This window comes from Capricornis sumatraensis, chromosome 8 (genome assembly GCF_032405125.1).
Source record: "Capricornis sumatraensis isolate serow.1 chromosome 8, serow.2, whole genome shotgun sequence".
NCBI lineage: Eukaryota > Metazoa > Chordata > Mammalia > Artiodactyla > Bovidae > Capricornis > Capricornis sumatraensis.
In genome coordinates this window covers 32,091,498-32,111,909 of record NC_091076.1, presented here as the reverse complement: position 1 = coordinate 32,111,909, position 20,412 = coordinate 32,091,498, and the positions used below count along the sequence as shown (strand labels likewise).

Sequence of the window (20,412 nt, the reverse complement as noted above, 5' to 3'; positions counted from 1 at the left end):
CCACGGTCCCGGGCGCTGAGAGGGAAGGCGCTCGCCCTCTGGGCCTTAACAGGTGCTTTGACGTGAGAACGCTGAGGGGTTTACTTTTCAGCTCCTAAAACTGTAAAGCCGTCACACTGCAATCCAGACCCCCTAAAGAGCTTTTCGGCCAACCACCTCGTGTTTAATTGCTGGGACGACTGAGAAGGCGAGAAGCGGTGGAGGCCGGGGGTGGGGCGGCGTGGGATAAGGTGGGGCTGGTACTGGTTTAAGAGGAGTGAATTTCATAGAGAAATAAGGTTTGATCTTTGTGAAGAAGGGTATGCCACTGCGTCTCCCTGAGTCTTTTTTTTTTCACCTGCCACCTGTAACATTTACCTCAGAAGGTTGTGGGTCACACGACCCACCTCATGGATTTGTTTAAAAAAAAAAAAAAAAATCCGAGAGGCACCGTGGCACAGAGCTTAGCTGACAAAAGGTGATCAATAGTGCTAGCCTAAAGGTGAAAGACCGGATCTTGCTACCGCTTTCCACTCCCAACAGCTCGCCCATTTGGGATGGCCACGTTATGGGTGCAGCTGTGAGGGAATGTCTGCGATTCCTCAGGCCTGGTATCTACCGTGCCTGCGTGCGTGCTAAGTCACTCAGTCGTGTCTGATTCTTGGTGACTCCATGGACTGTAGCCCGCCAGGCTCCTCTGTCCATGGAACTCTCCAGGCAAGAATACTTAAGTGGGTTGCCATTTCCGTCGCCAGGGGAGCTTCCCAACCGAGAGTTGGAACCCGTCTCTCTTAAGTCTCCTGCATTGGGAAGTAGGTTCTTTACCACTAACGCCACCTGGTTTTCTGCTAATGATATAAGTGTCACGGGCTTTCCTGGTGGCGCTAGTGGTAAAGATTCCACCTACAATGCAGGAGACCCGGGTTCCATCCCTGGATCAAGACGATCCCCTGGAGGAACACATGTACACCCATGGCTGATTCGTGTAAATGTACGGCAAAAATCACCACAATATTTTAAAGTAATTAGCCTCCAATTAAAATAAATTTTTAAAAAAAGGAAAAAAAGAAGATCCCCTGGAGGAGGAAATGGCTACTCACTCCAGTGTTCTTGCCTAGAAAATCCGATGGGTAGACCCTGGAGGGCTAGTCACTTAGCACACATAGGTATCATGGTTTAGCTGGGGGAGAGGGGTGCAGATACCTCTGCACTCTTCAGCTTCTGTCCTGCCTCCCGCAGGCTCCGTTGACCACAAGTCCCCATTTCTTAAGGCTGTAGAGAAGGGAGAGAGAAATAAAAATGAGGGGACTAATAAAGGCTTCCCTGGTGGCTCAGAGGTTAAAGCGTCTGCCTCCAATGCGGGAGACCTGGGTTCGATCCCTGGGTAGGGAAGATCCCCTGGAAAACGAAATGGCAATCCACTCCAGTATTCTTGCCTGGAGAATCCTATGGATGGAGAAGCCTAGTAGGTTACAGTCCACGTGGTCGCAACGAGTCAGACACGACTGAGCGACTTCACCTTCACCTTCAAGTGATACAGCACTTGGAAGGTGTTCTTGCTGGTTCTCCTCAGCTTTGTTTCCCAATCTCAATTTGTCCATTTACAACTCATGAAAGTTCTCTTTGTAACTCTCAAATTTTCTGTGGTGCCAATAGACATTCCCTGAATTAGAGAAACAAATTATTTCAGAAAACAAACACTGTAGACAAATGAGGTCCTTTCCTCTTTCCTGTGTTTGTGTTTGACCAGGAAACAATTTAGAGTAAATTTAAACTTATTGTTTGGTCACTGCTGTTGAAAGAAATTGCTTTCAAATCACGTCTGTGAGTGTAACCCTTTCATTGCTCCTCTTTACTAGAAGTCACTTGACTTTTAGTTACTGTGGATATATTTTGATGACTTTAAAAATATGCACAATGTGAGAGTTGTGAATTAAGTTTTATTTGGGGCAAAGTGAAGGCTATGCTCAGAAGACAGCGCCTCAGACAGCTCTGAGAAGCTGCTCTAAAGAGGCAGGGAGCGTCAGCATGTATGTGATTTTGGTGAAGGGCAGAATACATGCAATCAAGCACATATTTTTTGCCTAAGGTTTCTGCTGGTCAAGAGGAGCAGTCATCACCATGAAGGATTTTAGTGCTTTTGTAGATATGAGGAGATACAAGAATTGGGCTCATAATATTTGCTCCTGAAAATAGATATCTAATTATCTGAAGACCCTTTCTGCCAATGTTTCCCTAAGCACAGGGTGCCTTGTTTTTTCTCTCCACCCTGAACTTTCAGGAAGTGTTGTAAATCAGCAGCTGTATTAACACATGATTTAATCCTTATAGAGGTAGATGGCAAGTGCCAATCTGTAGTTGACAATTTTGTTTACTGCTCTGCTGATAATTCACTTTTGCTAGCAAAAACCATGTAGAAAACTAGTCTTTTGGACTTTATTAGAAATTGTAATAACATTATAATATACATTGTTATTTAAAGAACTTTGGTCATTGTTTCAGTTAAAGAACAAGACCAAAATAAATCCAATCAATTACTTGTGATTGAGGGTTTCACATCATATGAATCTCTGTTTTCAGACACAAGAGGTCACTAATTAATCCACCCCATTTCCTTCAGCATAAATGTTTGTTGATATTGAAACCATTCATCTCAGGTTGGGACTTGAACCCATGTGCTGGGACTCCAACCTGGCAAAAACCCAGTTTGGGATGCTAACCTATATGACCAGGACTCAAACACAGCCAAAACCCAAGGTCTTCCAACTAAGAGCAGACACTTTGTTTCAGGACTTGATGAAGCTCAGGTTATTGATGTCTCATTGCAGAAAAAATTCAGTTAGAGACAAAGTCATAGGTAAGAAGTGGATTTATTTACAGAGAGACACTCCACAGACAGAGTGTGGGCCATCTCAAAAGGCAAGAGTGGCCTTGAAATATGGTCTGGTTAGTTTTTATAGGTTGGGTAATTTCATAGGCTAATGAGTGGGAGGATTATTCCAGCTATTTCAGAGGAAAGGGCAGGGATTTCGAAGAGTTGGGCAATTGCCCACGTTTTGGCCTTTGATGGTTGGCCTCAGAACTGTCATGGCACTGGTGGGTGTGTCATTTAAGCTTGCTGATGTGTCATGAAGAGTGTATACTGATGCTCAAGGTCTAGTGGAAGTTGACTTGTTAGCCATCTTGAACTTGTTGTTTAGTCCCTCAGTCACGACTGACTCTTTGTGACCTCATGGAGTGTAGTCCACCAGACTCCCGTGTCCATGAGATTTCTCAGGCAAGAATATTGGAGTGGGTTGCCATTTCCTTCTGTAGGGGATCTTCCCAATCCAGTGATTGAACCCACGTCTCCTGCTGCTTCTGCATTGCCAGCAGATTCTTTCTTTATCTCTGGGCAATCACGCTCTGTCATTCTTTTACAGATTGTGCCCTGCCCCCTTTCCTTCTATTTCAGTATGGGTGACAAACCTGCATCTTGCAGACCGGGATCTCAAAATTCCATTTCCAAGACCAGTGTCTTCATGAGAAAGAATGACTCTACCATAGGTTTGAAAATTAGGAGAGTCTGGCTTCCTCAGCAACGTTGGCCACATTTTAACCACTTTGTCTATGCGTTACAGAAATAATGAGAGACAGGAAGTACATAATACTAGGTATGGTGAAAGCACTGGATTTAATATTTGAAAATGAAGGTCTGCATCTTTTCTGTACTGACAATGAGATCTTGTGGAAATTGCCAAATCATTAAACTTCTCTGAGCTTCAGTTTCCTCATCATAGTAGTATGATAGATAACTAAGGGTTTTGTTGTGAAGGCTGAATGAGACAATACAGATAAAGTGCTTGTAAAGAGTCATTACAAATTTTTTTATTGAGATATAATTGACATACCATAAAATTCGCCCTTTTGAAGTGTACAATTTAGTGGTTTTATTCTATTCATGAGGCTTCCCTGGTGGCTCAGACAGTAAAGAATCTGCCTGCCATGCAGGAGACCTGAGTTCGATCCCTGGGTTGGGAAGATACCTTGGATAAGGGAATGGCTACCCATTCCACTATTCTTTCCTGGAGAATCCCATGGATAGAGGAGCCTGGACAGTCTAGAAGGTTGCAAAGAGTCAAACATGACCGAGTAACTAACACAACATTCTATTCACAAAGTTGTGTAACCATCACAAATTAGTTATTTTGAGTGGTGATTCTTAGACATGAAGTCCTAAATTTATAATGTGACAGTCTCTATAATCTTTGCCATGAGTTATTTAAATAAAATATGAAACAATTATGTCTTATTATACATTAAGTGAAGTTGCTCAGTCGTGTCCTACTCTTTGCGACTCCATGGACTGTAGCCTATCAGGCTCCTCCGTCCATGGGATTTTCCAGGCAAGAGTGCTGGAGTGGATTGCCATTTCCTTCTCCAGGGGATCTTCCCGACCCAGGAATCGAACCCCAGTCTCCCACATTGCAGGCAGACACTTCACCATCTGAGCCACCAGGGAAGCCTATTATACATTATGGAGTCTCAAAGAGGTGGACATGACTGAGTGACTGAACAAGATTATATACATTGCTTCCTATGTGTAGAGGAAATGAAACCATGAGAGGCCCTGTGGAAATCTTGGATATGGAGGCCTGTTTCTGTCCCTCATTTCTTGTAGGCAAGACTCCAGCTTCCATGACCATTCTTGAGTCCCAATAGATTGCAATAGTTGCTAATCAAGGGAGGAGCAGTTGAGAAACCACCTGGGGCAAGATTAAAGGGAAGATAAATTTGTTGAGAAGCTCACCAAATTAGGAGACCACCTGAGACCCTAAACATCTTAATCTTGTCACACCCCACCCTTGGGAAGTATTGTTATAAAAGACAAGACAAAGTACATGCTCTGCCCTGTCCATGTCTGACTCTTTGTGACCCCATGGAATGTAGTCTGCCAGGCTCCTCTATCCATGGAATTTTCCAGGCAAGAATATAGGACTGGGTTGGCATTTCCTTCTCCAGGGGATCTTCCCAACCTAGGGATTAAACCCAAGTCTCCTGCATTGTAGGCAGATTCTTTACCATCTGAGCCACCGGGAAGCATTGTTACAAAACTCCTGATCAAATCCTCCTAGGTTGTGACATGTTTTTCAAGGGAGAAGCCTTCTATGTCCCCCTTTGCCTAGAAAAGTACAGTAAGTCTCCCTATATACAAACCTTCAAGCTGCAAGTTTCAAAGATATGAACATGCATTTGCATGTCCAGTTCAGTTCAGTTCAGTTGAGTCATTCAGTCGTGTCCGACTCTTTGTGACCACATGAATCGCAGCACACCAGGCCTCCCTGCCGCGGCCAGCACAAGCAAGAGTCGCACCTGCAAAGGGAGAGAACGGAGCGTCCCCGCGTGGAAAAATAAGAGAGAGAGACAAAAGATGGGGTTGAGAGGATCAGACCCACTATGTCTGATGCCTTCCTTTATTAGGCCACGGTATTTATAGGGTAAAGTACATGACTTAAGACATGTACAAGGTTATTCTTTAATCTCCAAATACAATCACCAGACCCCTACCATTGTGTACAGAATTCAATAAGATAATCTATCTTTTATGATACGTGTATAAGATAATCTATCTTCTAGGACATGTTGCAGGAACAAGACATCCTGGAGCAAGACGACCTGGAGCCTTAAGGGCTACAAGAATTCTTGAGGGTGGCGGGACAGGGAGCTTAGGACAACGCCTAAGGCTCTGCATACCTGCGGAGCAGCTCCCAGGACTTAACCCTTCACGGGCGGTCCCCCGCACCTCCCTGTCCATCACCAACTCCCAGAGTTCACTCAGACTCACTTCCATCGAGTCCGTGATGCCATCCAGCCATCTCATCCTCTGTCGTCCCCTTCTCCACCTGCCCCCAATCCCTCCCAGCATCAAAGTCTTTTCCAATGAGTCAACTCTTTGCATGAGGTGGCCAAAGTACTGGAGTTTCAGCTTTAGCATCATTCCTTCCAAAGAAATTCCAGGGCTGATCTCCTTCAGAATGGACTGGTTGGATCTCCTTGCAGTCCAAGGGACTCTCAAGTGTCTTCTCCAACACCACAGTTCAAAAGCATCAATTCTTCAGTGCTCATCCTTCTTCACAGTCCAACTCTCACATCCATAGATGACCACTGGAAAAACCATAGCCTTGACTAGACGGACCTTAGTCAGCAAAGTAATGTCTCTGCTTTTGAATATGCTATCTAGGTTGGTCATAACTTTTCTTCCAAGGAGTAAGCGTCTTTTAATTTCATGGCTGCAGTCACCATCTGCAGTGATTTTGGAGCCCAAAAAGTAAAGTCTGACACTGTATCCACTGTTTCCCCATCTATTTCCCATGAAGTGATGGGACCGGATGGCATTATCTTCATTTTCTGAATGTTGAGCTTTAAGCCAACTTTTTCACTCTCCTCTTATACTTTCATCAAGAGGCTTTTTAGCTCCTCTTCACTTTCTGCCATAAGGGTGGTGTCATCTGCATATCTGAGGTTATTGATATTTCTCCCAGCAATCTTGATTCCGGCTTGTGTTTCTTCCAGCCCAGCATTTCTCATGATGTACGCTGCATATAAGTTAAATAAGCAGGGTGACAGTATATAGCCTTGATGTACTCCTTTCCTATTTGGAACCAGTCTGTTGTTCCATGTCTAGTTCTAACTGCTGCTTCCTGACCTGCATACAGATTTCCCAAGAGGTAGGTCAGGTGGTCTGGTATTCCCATCTCTCTCAGAATTTTCCACAGTTTATTGTGATCCACACAGTCAAAGGCTTTGGCATAGTCAATAAAGCAGAAATAGATGTTTTTCTGGAACTCTCTTGCTTTTTCCATGATCCAGTGGATGTTGGCAATTTGATCTCTGGTTCCTCTGCCTTTTCTAAAACCAGCTTGAACATCAGGAAGTTCACGGTTCATGTATTGCTGAAGCCTGGCTTGGAGAATTTTGAACATTACTTTGCTAGCGTGAGAGATGCGTGCAATTGTGCGGTAGTTTGAGCATTCTTTGGCATTGCCTTTCTTTGGGATTAGAATGAAAACTGACCTTTTCCAGTCCTGTGACCACTGCTGAATTTTCCAAATTTGCTGGCATATTGAGTGCAGCACTTTCACAGCATCATCTTTCAGGATTTGAAACAGCTCAACTGGAATGCTATCACCTCCACTAGCTTTATTCGTACTGATGCTTTCTAAGGCCCATTTGACTTCACATTCCAAGATGTCTGGCTCTAGATGAGTGATCACACCATCGTGATTATCTGGGTCGTGAAGATCCTTTTTTTTACAGTTCTTCTGTGTATTCTTGCCACCTCTTCTTAATATCTTCTGCTTGTTAGGTCCAGACCATTTCTGTCCTTTATCGAGCCCATCTTTGCATGAAATGTTTCCTTGGTATCTCTAATTTTCTTGAAGAGATCTCTAGTCTTTCCCATTCTGTTGTTTTCCTCTATTTCTCTGCATCGATCTCTGAAGAAGGCTTTCTTTTCTCTTCTTGCTATTCTTTGGAACTCTGCATTGAGATGCTTATATCTTTCCTTTTCTCCTTGGCTTTTCGCTTCTCTTCTTTTCACAGCTATTTGTAAGGCCTCCCCAGACAGCCATTTTGCTTTTTTGCATTTCTTTCCCATGGGGGTGGTCTTGATCCCTGTCTCCTGTATAATGTCACGAACCTCAGTCCATAGTTCATCAGGTACTCTATCAGATCTAGGCCCTTAAATCTATTTCTCACTTCCACTGTATAATCATAAGGGATTTGATTTAGGTCATACCTGAATGGTCTAGTGGTTTTCCCTGCTTTCTTCAATTTAAGTCTGAATTTGGTAATAAGGAGTTCATGATCTGAGCCACAGTCAGCTCCCAGTTTTGTTTTTGTTGACTGTATGTAGCTTCTCCATCTTTTGCTGCAGAGAATATAATCAATCTGATTTCGGTGTTGACCATCTGGTGATGTCCATGTGTAGAGTCTTCTCTTGTGTTGTTGGAAGAGGGTGTTTGCTATGACCAGTGCATTTTCTTGGCAACACTCTATTAGTCTTTGCCCTGCTTCATTCCGCATTCCAAGGCCAAATTTGCCTGTTACTCCAGGTGTTTCTTGACTTCCTACTTTTGCATTCCAGTCCGCTATAATGAAAAGGACATCTTTTTTGGGTGTTAGTTCTAAAAGGTCTTGTAGGTCTTCATAGAACCGTTCAATTTCAGCTTCTTTAGCGTTACTGGTTGGGGCACAGACTTGGATAACTGTGATATTGAATGGTTTGCCTTGGAAACGAACAGAGATCATTCTGTCATTTTTGAGATTGCATCCAAGTTCTGCATTTTGGACTCTTTTGTTGACCATGATGGCTACTCCATGTCTTCTGAGGGATTCCTGCCCGCAGTAGTAGATATAATGGACATCTGAGTTAAATTCACCCATTCCAGTCCATTTTAGTTCGCTGATTCCTAGAATGTCGACGTTCACTCTTGCCATCTGCTGTTTGATTGCTTCCAATTTGCCTTGATTCATAGACCTGATATTCCAGGTTACTATGCAATATTGCTCTTTACAGCATCGGAACTTGCTTCTATCACTGGTCACATCCACAGCTGGGTATTGTTTTTGCTTTGGCTCCATCCCTTCATTCTTTCTGGATTTATTTCTCCACTGACCTCCAGTAGCATATTGGGCACCTACTGACCTGGGGAGTTCCTCTTTCAGTATCCTATCATTTTGCCTTTTCATACTGTTCATGGGGTTCTCAAGGCAAGAATACTGAAGTGGTTTGCCATTCCCTTCTCCAGTGGACCACATTCTGTCAGACCTCTCCACCATGACCCGCCCGTCATGGGTTGCCCCGTGGGCGTGGCTTAGTTTCATTGAGTCAGAGAAGGCTAGGTCAGGAAGGGTGGTGGGAGGAAATACCCCTCATCCAAGGTAAGGAGCAGCAGCTGTGCTTTGCTGGAGCAGCTGTTAAGAGATACCCCATGCCCAAGGTAAGAGAAACCCAAGTAAGATGGTAGGTGTTGTAAGAGGGAATCAGAGGGCAGACACACTGAAACCATACTCACAGAAAACTAGTCAACCTAATCACACTAGGACCACAGCCTTGTCTAACTCAGTGAAACCAAGCCATGATGGACAGGGAGGCCTGGCGTGCTGCAATTCATGGGGTCACAAAGAGTCGGACACGACTGAGCGACTGAACTGAACTGAAGTGTACTGTGGTCCTAGTGTGATTAGATTGACTAGATTTCTGTGAGTATGGTTTCAGTGTGTCTGCCCTCTGATGCCCTCTTGCAGCACCTACCATTTTACTTGGGTTTCTCTTACCTTGGGCGTGGGGTATCTCTTCACAGCTGCTCCAGCAAAGCACAGCTGCTGCTCCTTACCTTGGATGAGGAGTATCTCCTTGCACTGCCCTTTTTGACCTTCAGCGTGGGATGGCTCCTCTAGGCCCTCCTGTGCCCAGGCAGCCACCACTCCTTGGATGTGGGGTTGCTCCTCCCGGTCGCCACCCTGGCCTCAGGCGTGGGGTTGCTCCTTCTGGCCGCCGCCCCTGGCCTCGGACGCGGGGTGGCTCCTCTCGGGCGCCGCCCCTGGCCTCGGCCACGGGGTATCTCCTCCCCGGCGTCGCCCCTGACTTCAGACGCGGGGTAGCTCCTCTCGGCCGTTCCTGCGCCATCGCAGCCTGGCACTCTAGGCCGCTGTCCCTGACGTCCCACGACGTGGGGTAGCTTTCAGCCGCCGCCGCCTGCGCTTAGTGAGCTCGTACACTGGTACAGTAACTTTATTTCAAGCTCAGAATGTCTGGAAGCAAGAGGGAAGATAGAATTGAATCTAGTAAGGAACCAGAACCTGTGCCATCAATGTCAGACATGAGTGAAATTACAGCTTATCCTACATCTATTGCTGACAGTCCTTCAGCTCTGCTATCTCCCACCTCCTCTCCCTCCTCCAGGCAGTAACTCTTCTTTCCTGTTCACTCCTTGCCACTGCTGTATGCAGCTGTACTGTACTTTTAAAGATACTGTAAGATTGAAAATGTTTATTTTTTGTGTTGGTTTGTTTTTTATATATTACTTATAAACCTATTACAATACAGTACTGTATAGCCAACTGTGTTAGTTGGTTACCTAGGCTAATTTTGTTGAGCTTAGGAACAAATTTGACTTACAAATGTGCTCTTAGAATAGAACTTGTTTGTATGTAGGGGGCTTACTGTAGTAAAGCTGTCCTTTTCTACTTCACCCAAAACTGTCTCTGAGATTTGCTTAGGCACCAGTGTGTAGAGAAACTGAGCTTTCAGCTTCAGAAATCCAAAACATAACTTTAGAGAAGTCCACAGCAGTAATTGGACTTCCCTGGTAGCTCAGCTGGTAAAGTATCTGCCTGCACTTCAATTAACCCCTGTTCAATTCCTGGGTAGGGAAGATCCCCTGGAGAAGGATAGGCTACCACTCTAGTTTTCTTGGGCTTCCCTGGTGGCTCAGACAGTAAAGAATCTGCTCGCAATGAGAATATGTGGGTTTGATCCCTGAGTTGGGAAGGTCTCCTGGAGAAGGGCATGGCAACTGACTCCAGTATTCTTGTGTGGAGTATCTCCATGGACAAAGGAGCCTAGTGGGCTACAGTCCATGGGCTTGCAAAGAGTTGGACACAACTGAATGACTAAGCACAGCACATAGCAATAATTGAATCTTAAAATGGAAAATACTTATCTAGTGCTCTATTACATATAATTGTTTGTGAGATCTTTTTGCTCCTACCTCAGTGATATGTTATCAAAAGTAGTCTATCTTCCTGTTTATTTCCTTCTTTCTTTTTGACTACACTGTGCTTCTTGTGGGATACTAGTTCCCTAACCAGGGATTGAACCTGTGTCCTCTGATTCTTAACCACTGGGCCACCAGGGAAGTTCCTTGCTACTGTATTGGTCTGCTGAGACTGACATTACAAAATACTACAGACTGTGTGGCTTGAACAACAGATGTCTATTTTCTTACAATTCTGAAGACTTAAAGTCCAAGATCATGGTGCCAGGGTTAGTTTCTGATGAGATCTCTATTCCTGGCTTGTAAATGGTGACCCTCTTACTCTGTCCCCCCATGGTTTTCTTCTGTAGTCTCACTGAGAAAGAGAGATCTTTGGTGTCTTCTGCTCTTCTTAAAAGGACAGCAGCACTGTCAGATTAGGGGTCCAGCCTTATCACTTCATTTAACCTTAATTACCTCTCTAAAGGCCTTGTCTTCAAATATAGGCAGACTGGGAGTTAAGGCTTCAACATATGAATTTGGGGCTGGAGGGGACACAATTTGGTCTATAACAGCTACTGAGGAATAACTCATGGTTTGTGCTTCCGTTTTCTCTATCTAGCAGGGGTCCCAGCTGGTGCCTACACTGTATCTCCTTAAGATTCAAGCATTGCTGGAGGACAGATGGAACAGACTAGGAATCTGTATGTGGCTTCTGTAGTATCTTAGGAAAGAAGCCATCCTAAGAGAGAGCTGAGTCGCCAAGCATGGTTCAAGGATGTGAGCCACTGTCAGAAAGGAGAAGAAATGGTGAAAGGACCATGATCGCTGTCATTTAGATTAGCCTGCAGCTCAACTTCCATGGATTCATGCCTCTGTCATAAGGTAAAAAGGCTACACAATTGAAAAAAAGTTCTAACTAAATAGAAACACCCATTCAGTGGAATACTGTTCAGTGAGAAAAAGGTCTGAGCTATTCACAGCAGCCAAAAGGTAGAAGCAACCTAAATGTCCATTGACAGATGAATGGATAAGCAAAATGTGGTATAAACGTACAATGGAATATTATTGAGCCTTAAAAAGAAAGAGAATTCTGACATATGCTACAAGTTGGATGAACCTTGAGAACATTATGTTAAGTGAAATACACTAGTCACAAAAAGACAAATACTGTAAGATTCTGCTTGTATGAGGGACCTCGGGTAGTTAACTTTATAGCAGAAAACAGAAGGGTGGTTGCCAGGGACTGAGGGAAGAAGGAATGGGGAGTTATTGTTTAATGGGCATAGAGTTTTAGTTTTGCAGGATAATAAGAATTCTGGATATGGACGGCGGATTGTACAACAATATGAATATACTTAAAACCACTAAACTGTACTTAAAAATGGTTAAAATAGTAAATTCTTTAAAAAATTTTTTTGTGTGGCTGTGCTGGGTCTTTGTTGTGGCACACAGACTTCTTGTGGAGCATGGGCTCTAGAGTGCGTGGGCTTCAGTAGTTGTGGCCCTTGGGCTCTCTAGTCATGGCGTGTGGGCTCAGTAGTATGGTGCACAGGGTCAGTTGCTTCATGGAATGTGGGATCTTAGTTCCCTGACCAAAGATTGAACCTGCTTACCCTGCACTGGAAGGCAGATTCTTAATCACTAGACCACTAGGGAAATCCTAAGATGGTAAATTTTATGTGTATTCTACTACAATTAAAAAAAATTTTTTTAAGAGCTGAGCTGTCAAGCTAAGAAAAGACATGGATGAATCTTGAATGTATACTGCTCAATGGAAGAATCAGATCTGAAAGGCTACAAAATGTATGATTCTACTTATAGGACATTTTGTCATTAAAAAAATATATATATATATTTATTTGGCTGTGTTGGATCTTAGTTGCAGCACATGGGCTCTTCATTGTGTCATGTGGGATATTGTTGCAGTGCATGGACTCTCTAGTTGTGGCACATGGGTTTAGTAGTTGTGGCATATGGGCTTAGTTGTCCATGCCATGTGGGAGTTTAGTTCCCTAACCAGAGATTGAACCCAAGTCCCCTGAACTACTAGGCAGATTCTTAATCACTGGACCACTAGGGAGGTCCTTGTAGGACATTTTGGAAAAGGCAAAACTATTGAGACAGAAAATAGATTAGTAGAGATCAGTAGGCATTCAGTGGGGAGGAGGGTTGAATAAGCACAGTTCAGTTCAGTTCAGTTCAGTCACTCAGTCGTGTCCGACTCTTTGTGACCACATGAATCGCAGCACGCCAGGCCTCCCTGTCCATCGCCAACTCCTGGAGTACACTCAGACTCACATCCATCGAGTCAGTGATGCCATCCAGCCATCTCATCCTCTGTCATCCCCTTCTCCTCCTGCCCCCAATCCCTCCCAGCATCAGAGTCTTTTCCAATGATTCAACTCTTCGCATGAGGTAGCCAAAGTACTGGAGTTTCAGCTTAGTATCAGTCCTTCCAAAGAAATCCCAGGGCTGATCTCCCTCAGAATGGACTGGTTGGATCTCCTTGCAGTCCAAGGGACCCTCAAGAGTCTTCTCCAACACCACAGTTCAAAAGCATCAATTCTTCAGTGCTCAGCCTTCTTCACAGTCCAACTCTCACATCCATAGATGACCACTGGAAAAACCATAGCCTTGACTAGATGAACCTTAGTTGGCAAAGTAATGTCTCTGCTTTTGAATATATTATCTAGGTTGGTCATAACTTTTCTTCCAAGGAGTAAGCATCTTTTAATTTCATGGCTGCAGTCACCATCTGCAGTGATTTTGGAGCCCAAAAATATAGTCTGACACTGTATCCGCTGTTTCCCCATCTATTTCCCATGAAGTGATGGGACCGGATGCCATGATCATTTTCTGAATGTTGATCTTTAGGCCAACTTTTTCACTCTCCACTTTCATCAAGAGGCTTTTGAGTTCCTCTTCACTTTCTGCCATAAGGGTGGTGTCATCTGCATATCTGAGGTTATTGATATTTCTCCTGGCAATCTTGATTCCAGCTTGTGCTTCTTCCAGCCCAGCGTTTCTCATGATGTACTCTGCATATAAGTTAAATAAGCAGGGTCACAATATACAGCCTTGACGTAATCCTTTTCCTATTTGGAACCAGTCTGTTGTTCCATGTCCAGTTCTAACTGCTGCTTCCTGACCTGCATACAGATTTCTCAAGAGGCAGGTCAGGTGGTCTGGTATTCCCATCTCTCTCAGAATTTTCCACAGTTTATTGTGATCCACACAATCAAAGGCTTTGGCATAGTCAATAAAGCAGAAATAGATGTTTTTCTGGAACTCTCTGCCTTGTTAGCAGTTTGATCTCTGGTTCCTATGCCTTTTCTAAAACCAGCTTGAACATCAGGAATTTCACGGTTCATGTATTGCTGAAGCCTGGCTTGGAGAATTTTGAGCATTATTTTACTAGCGTGTGAGATGAGTGCAATTGCGCAGTAGTTTGAGCATTCTTTGGCATTGCCTTTCTTTGGGATTAGAATGAAAACTGACCTTTTCCAGTCCTGTGGCCACTGCTGAGTTTTCCAAATTTGCTGGCATATTGAGTGCAGCACTTTCACAGCATCATCTTTCAGGATTTGAAACAGCTCAACTGGAATTCCATCACCTCTACTAGCTTTGTTCGTAGCAATTCTTTCCAAGGCCCACTTGACTTCACATTCCAAGATGTCTGGCTCTAGATTAGTGATCACACCATCGTGATTATCCGGGTCGTGAAGATCCTTTTTTTACAGTTCTTCTGTGTATTCTTGCCACCTCTTCTTAATATCTTCTGCTTCTGTTAGGTCCATACCATTTCTGTCCTTTATCGAGCCCATCTTTGCATGAAATGTTCCCTTGGAGAGATCTCTAGTCTTTCCCATTCTGTTCTTTTCCTCTATTTCTTTGCATTGATTGCTGAAAAAGGCTTTTTTATCTGTTCTTGCTATTCTCTGGAAGTCTAAGCACAGAGGATATTTAACAATGGTAAAACCACTTTGTATAATACTGTAATGGTTGATATATGATACTGTGCATATAACCTATAGAACCTTTTTTAATTTGTCTTATTTATTTTTGGGGCCATACTGCATGGCATGTGGGTGTTAGTTCCCCGCCAAGATCAAACCTGAGTCCCCTTCATTGGAAGCATGGAATCCTAACCACTGGACTGCCAGGGAAGTCCCCCACAGAACTTTAATATATGCACAATTTTAAAGTGATTTAGGAGACTGGAGGATCCCAAGATGGAATAAAGAATGGGATGAAATAACCTAACTATATTATAAATCTATGAAACAATCTCACTGAAGGGACTGAGAGAAACCTAAGTATTAATAACTTTGGAAGTAAGTGAAGTTTTTAAAATTAAATGCAAAAATAAAAATGCCATATATCAGCATTATACTGTAGTTGAAAAAGCTGTGTACCAATGATGGTATAATTTAACAATTCTGAATTATAAGTATATTGCAGTTGGAGATATCAGTATGAACTTGTGTGCAACTTAATATACATACATATGGTTACATACAGAAATAGATATGTATGTGTGTGTATGTATATGTATGTATGTATGTATATATATATATATATGTAGCCCATATATATATATGGGCTTCCCTTGTGGCTTAGCTGGTAAGGAATCCTCTTGCAATGTGGGAGACCTGGATTTGATGCCTGGGTTGGGAAGATCCCTTGAAGAAGGGAAAGGCTACCCACTCCAGTATTCTGGCCTGGAGAATTCCATTGACTGTAGAGTCCACGGGCTCTTAACACTTAATATAAAAAGTTGGACACAACTGAGAGACTTTCACTTCACTTCATATATATATATATATATATATGGTTAGTATACACACACATATTTCTTTACTCTGTTAGCTGGGAGGGCCTAGAAGGTAGAATACCCCAACAGCCATGCACCTAGTATCCAGGTCTTGGTTTCTAATGCCATGCTCCAATGAAAGCAACCAGGACTCCTTGAAGAAATGACTGATTTAAAAGCTGGAGCAGGAAATACACAAGAGCATCTATAGTACCAGAACATCTTGTAATGCCAGAGAGTAAGAAAGTCCTAAAAAAAAAAGACAGAACTATGTCAAAGGGACACAATAGCCAACTGAAGGAGCTGGCCAAAGCTCGACCTTTTAAGCAATATAATAAAGTAGTAATGGATTATAACTCAAAAGTAAATGTCTATAAGTCATACTGATATATATCTATATCTCTATATATATTTGAATAAATAAATAAGTGGGAGAGAATATAAACATCTCCAGTCAAAAGAATTCCAAATAATTATATGTAGATACTAGATACAAGGAGACTAGATATAGCTCCTCACTTGTTAAGTGTGGGTTGTGCTTATTGATTTCCTTTCTAAGAGACTAGTCTGGAAGGCAGGGGAGTGGGAAGGATAGGAGAGTAACTTTGCAGTGGAGAAATCTGGCAAACACTACCTCAGCCAGATGATCAAGGTTAATCTGAAAAATGATGTCATGTTGGTAGTATTGATATGATGTAATGGCAATGGCACTTCTTTGGTCTTCCTTCCCAAAACATGTAACTCCAATCTAATCATGAGAAAAACAAGACAAATCCTAGTTGAGGAACATTCTGCAAAATACTTGACCAGTATTCCACAAAGCTTTGAAGATCATAAAATATGAAGGGAGTCTGAGAAATTGTCATAACCAAGAGGAACCTAAGGTGATACAATGATGAAATATAATGTAGTATCTTAGAAGGGATCCTGGGACAGCTAGAGGACAGGTAAAAATTAAGGAAATAAGAATAAAATATGGATTTAGATAATAATAACATTAATAATTTGGGTTGAAACTCCAATACTTTGGCCACCTCATGCAAAGAGTTGACTCATTGGAAAAGACTTTGATGCTGGGAGGGATTGGGGGCAGGAGGAGAAGGGGACGACAGAGGATGAGATAGTTGGATGGCATCACCAACTCGATGGACATGAGTTTGGGTAAACTCCAGGAGTTGGTGATGGACAGGGAGGCCTGGCAGGCTGCGATTCATGGGGTCACAAAAAAGTCGGACACAATGGAGTGGCTGAACTTAACATTAATATTGGTTTGTTAATGATGACAAATGTTCCATATTACTGTAAGATGTTAATAATAGGGAGAACTGAGTATGGGGTATATAAGAACTCTCTGTACTATTAATATATTTGTATGTAAAGGATAGATTTTTATTTATTAAAAATAATTAAATATCACTGCGAAATAGAGGTTACTCTTAATTATTTTTAGTGGAATTGGAACATCAGGAAGTTTCAAGAGAGTTTGGAGCTGTCACTGGTGATTTTGGTAATGATAAGAGAAGGTGCAAAGAAATAGAGGAAAACAATAGAATGGGAAAGACTAGAGATCTCTTCAAGAAAATTAGAGATACCAAGGGAACATTTTATGCAAAGATGGGCTCAATAAAGGACAGAAATGGTATGGACCTAACAGAAGCAGAAGATATTAAGAAGAGGTGGCAAGAATACACAGAACTGTACAAAAAAGAGCTTCACGACCAAGATAATCACGATGGTGTGATCACTCATCTAGAGCCAGACATCCTGGAATGTGTAGTCAAGTGGGCCTTAGGAAGTGTCACTACGAACAAAGCTAGTGGAGGTGATGGAATTCCAGTTGAGCTCTTTCAAATCCTAAAAGATGATGCTGTGGATATGCTGCACTCAATATGCCAGCAAATTTAGAAAACTCAGCAGTGGCCACAGGACTGGAAAAGGTCAGTTTTCATTCCAATCCCAAAGAAAGGCAATGCCAAAGAATGCTCAAACTACTGCACAATTGCACTCACCTCACACGCTAGTAAAAGCAATGCTGACAAATGCTAGTAAAGCAATGCTGAAAATTCTCCAAGCCAGACTTCAGCAATACATGAACCATGGAATTCCAGATGTTCAAGCTGGCTTTAGAAAAGGCAGAGGAAGCAGAGATCAAATTGCCAACATCCGCTGGATCATCAAAACAGCAAGAGAGTTCCAGAAAAACATCTATTACTGCTTTATTGACTATGCCAAAGCCTTTGACTGTGGAAAATTCTGAAAGAGATGGGAATACCAGACCATCTGACCTGCTTCTTGAGAGGCCTGTATGGAGGTCAGGAAGCAACAGTTAGAACTGGACATGGAACAACAGACTGGTTCCAAATAGGAAAAGGAGTATGTTAAGGCTGTATATTGTGACCCTGCTTATTTAACTTATATGCAGAGTAATCATGAGAAACGCTGGACTGGATGAAGCACAAGCTGGAATCAAGATTGGTGGGAGAAATATCAGTCACCTCAGATATGTAGATGACACCACCCTTATGGCAGAAAGTGAAGAGGAACTAATGAGCCTCTTGATGAAAGTGAAAGAAAGAGGAGAGTGAAATCCATTCCCATCACTTCATGGCAAATAGATGGGGAAACAGTGGAAACAGTGACTGATTTTATTAAATCACTGCAGATGGTGATTGCAGCCATGAAATTAAAAGATGCTTCCTCCTTGGAAGGAAAGTTATGACCAACCTAGACAGCATATTAAAAAGCAGAGACATTACTTTGCTAACAAAGGTCCGTCTAGTCAAGGCTATAGTTTTTCCAGTAGTCATATATGGATGTGAGAGTTGGACGGTGAAGAAAGCTGAGCACCGAAGAATTGATGCTTTTGAACTGCGGTGTTGGAGAAGACTCTTGAGAGTCCCTTGGACTGTAAGGAGATCCAACCAGTCCATCCTAAAGGAGATCAGTCCTGAGTGTTCATTGGAAGGACTGATGTTGTAGCTGAAACTCCAATACTCTGGCCAACTGATGGGAAGAGCTGACTCATCTGAAAAGACCCCAATGCTGGGAAAGATTGAAGGCAGGAGGAGAAGGAAATGACAGAGGATGAGATGGTTGGATGGCATCACTGACTCAATGGACATGAGTTTGAGTAAACTCCGGGAATCGGTGATGGACAGGGAGGCCTGGCATTCTGCAGTCCATGGGGTCTCAAAGAGTCAGACACGACTGAGCAACTGAACTGAACTGAACTGTGAAATCCTTAATGACTGTTTAGAAAGGAAAGACCTCAAGCAGGACTTTAATAGCCTAGATGCAGGCGCATATGGGCACCAGCAACTGCAGAGTTAGGTGCCAGAGGCCTGTCTGCCCTTTAAGCCTTAATTAGAAGAATGGGGTTTCTATTTCTGCAGAGAGCAAGAGCTAGAACAAGTTGGAAAAAAATGATGAATACAGGTGCTCTGCAGGTGCGCTTGAGGCTTCACAAAACTATTTTGGAAAAAATAAGGCAGTTTTTGGCTTTTCTGTGGAGTGAATGGAAGCAGAAGCAAAGAAGCACTGTTTTGGAGCTACTGTTTGAGCCCTTTATTGAAGGATGCTGTTGCCTGACAAACAGTGTACTTATTGCTTATCTATAAATCTCTTTAAAGTCTGTCAAATGCAAAATATAAAAATCTATAAAATATATACACACATACACACACAGTAAATGTAATTTAATGACCTGAGTCAAAAAGTGTATTTTTAAAAAATAATGCTTAAGATCCTCAATGACCCACCTCCCAGAATACCGGAAATAAAAGCAAAAATAAACAAATAGGATCTAATTAAATTAAAAGCTTCTTCACAACAAAGGAAACTATAAGCAAGGTGAAAAGACAGCCTTCGGAATGGGAGAAAATAATAGCAAATGAAGCAACTGACAAACAACTAATCTCAAAAATACAAGCAACTCATGCAGCTCAATTCCAGAAAAATAAACGACTCAATCAAAAATGGGCCAAAGAACTAAACAGACATTTCTCCAAAGAAGACATACAAAACTAAAGATCTATATATAGAAAATTACAAAACACTGATGAAAGAAATCAAAGAGGACACTAATAGATGGAGAAATATACCATGTTCATGGATCAAAAGAATCAATATAGTGAAAATGAGTATACTACCCAAAGCAATCTACAGATTCAATGCAATCCCTGTTAAACTACCAGCGGTATTTTTCACAGAGCTAGAACAAAGAATTTCACAATTTGTATGGAAATACAAAAAACCTCGAATAGCCAAAGCAATCTTGAGAAAGAAGAATGGAACTGGAGGAATCAAGCTGCCTGACTTCAGGCTCTACTACAAAGACACAGTCATCAAGACAGTATGGTACTGGCACAAAGACAGAAATATAGATCAATGGAACAAAATAGAAAGCCCAGAGATAAATCCATGCACCTATGGACACCTTATCTTTGACAAAGGAGGCAACAATATACAATGGATTAAAGACAATCTCTTTAACAAGTGGTGCTGGGAAAACTGGTTAACCACTTGTAAAAGAATGAAACTAGATCACTTTCTAACACCATTCACAAAAATAAACTCAGAATGGATTAAAGATCTAAATGTAAGACCAGAAACTATAAAACTCCTAGAGGAGAACATAGGCAAAACACTCTCTGACATAAATCACAGCAGGATCCTCTATGATCCACCTCCCAGAATACCGGAAATAAAAGCAAAACTAAACAAATGGGATCTAATTAAAATTAAAAGCTTCTGCACAACAAAGGAAACTATAAGCAAGGTGAAAAGACAGCCTTCAGAATGGGAGAAAATAATAGCAAATGAAGCAACTGACAAACAACTAATCTCAAAAATATACAAGCAACTTATGCAGCTCAATTC

At 42.4% G+C, this 20,412-nt stretch overlaps 1 non-coding gene across 1 annotated transcript; it reads left to right on the top strand.

The window, feature by feature from the left end:
• Window positions 1-1,299: 1,299 nt before the first annotated feature.
• TRNAW-CCA (transfer RNA tryptophan (anticodon CCA)) lies at window positions 1,300-1,371 on the top strand. Its single transcript has one exon. It is a non-coding gene; the product is annotated as a tRNA-Trp (tRNA).
• Window positions 1,372-20,412: the final 19,041 nt, after the last annotated feature.